The 1,821-nt window shown below is 39.7% G+C and overlaps 1 pseudogene; it reads left to right on the top strand.

Moving 5' to 3' along the window:
- Positions 1 to 216: 216 nt before the first annotated feature.
- Positions 217 to 1,400, top strand: LOC128577736 (60S ribosomal protein L5-like; annotated as a pseudogene).
- The last annotated feature ends 421 nt before the right edge of the window (positions 1,401 to 1,821 follow it).

Here is a 1,821-nt window from a genome sequence, read left to right on the forward strand (position 1 = left end):
ATGAATGAGTGAATAAACCCTATCAAGAACATAAAAATGCAAATTTCCATTATACTTTTGTCATATCTTAACCATATATAGTTCTCTTTCGTAAAAGTATGATGTAGCATTACCTTATAAGAGTGTAAGAATTGTCTTGCTGATTTAAACTAAATATTGTCACTAGCTTTCCCTTCCCCCAGCTCTGTGGAGGGCTACAAATGCAAGTTTCTATTTTGCAAAATGGGGTTTGTTAAAGTTTTCAAGAATAAGGCCTACTTTAAGAGATACCAAGTGAAATGTAGAAGACAACAAGAGGGTAAAACTGATTACTATGCTTACAAACGCTTGGTGATATAGGATAAAAATACAGAATGATAGTTTGTGTAACTAACAAAGACATCATTTGTCAGATTGCTTATGCCCATATAGAAGGGAATATGATAGCCTGCACAGCTTATGCACACAAACTGCCAAAATATGGTGTGCCTAATTTATCCTGTTGGCCTGACATATTATGCTGAAGAATATTGTACTGGCCTACTGTTGGCCCACAGGCTTCTCGATAGGTTTGGCATGGACAAGATCCATGAAGGCCAAGTGGAGGTGACTGGAGATGAATACAATGTGGAAAGCATCAATGGCCAGCCTGGTGCTTTTATATGCTATTTAGATATAGGCCTTGCCAAAACTACCACTGGCAATAAAGTTTTGGGGGCCTTGAATGGATCTGGGGATGGAGGCTGGTCTATCCCTCACAGTACCAAATGATTCCCTGGTTATGATTCTGAAAGCAAGGAATTTAATGCTGAAGTACATTGGAATCATATCCTGGGTCAAATTGTTGGAGATTATATGCATTATCTAATGGAGGAAGATGAAGATACTTACAAGACACAGTTCTCTCAATACGTAAAGAACAATGTTACTCCAGACATGATGGAGGAGATGAATAACAAAGCTCATGCTGCTATACGATATAATCCGGTCTATGAGAAGAAGCCCAAGAAAGAAGTTAAAAAGAAGAGATGGGCCAGGCTCGGTGGCTCACGCCTGTAATCCCAGCACTCTGGGAGGCCAAGGTGGGTGGATGGCCTAGCTCAGGAGTTCAAGACTAACCTGAGCTAGAGCAAAACCCCAGCTCTAAAAAAAAAAAACTGGGCGTTGTGGCAGGTGCCTGTAGTCCCAGCTACTCAGGAGGCTGAGGCAAGAGAATAGCTTGAGCCCAAGAGTCTGAGGTTGCTGTGAGCTATGATGCCATGGCACTCTACCAAGGGTGACAAAGTGAGACTATGTCTCAAAAAACAAAAAGAAAGAAGAGCTGGAACCACCCCAAAATGTCCCTTGCTCCGAAGAAAGATTGAGTAGCTTAAAAGAAGGCAAGCTTCCTCAGAGCTCAGGAGCAGCCTGCTGAAAGCTAAACCAAAAAGCAATTTTTTTTTTTTTTTTTTTTTGCAGTTTTTAGTCGGGGCTGAGTTTGAACCCGCCACCTCTGGCATATGGGGCTGGTGCCTAACTCCTTTGAGCCATAGGTGCCACTCCCAAACAGCAATTTTATATAAAGGTTTTTCAGATAAAAAGAATAAACTTATTGATTAAGCAACAAAAATAAACAAATAAATAAACACTGTCACCAGTAGAGTAAAAGAATATAGTTGTCCTTACAGACATCAATGTCAACCTCTTCAGAGATATACTCATGATAATTCTATCTTCCTGTAATAATTTATTATAAAACCCTTATAGCTGAATTAATAAATCTCTTCAGAAGCTATTTACAATTTTAGTAAGTCCTATTTCCTGGAGATAAATTTACTGTTGGCATGCAGCAACATTCCAGGG

This window comes from Nycticebus coucang, chromosome X (genome assembly GCF_027406575.1).
Source record: "Nycticebus coucang isolate mNycCou1 chromosome X, mNycCou1.pri, whole genome shotgun sequence".
Classification (NCBI taxonomy): Eukaryota; Metazoa; Chordata; class Mammalia; order Primates; family Lorisidae; genus Nycticebus; species Nycticebus coucang.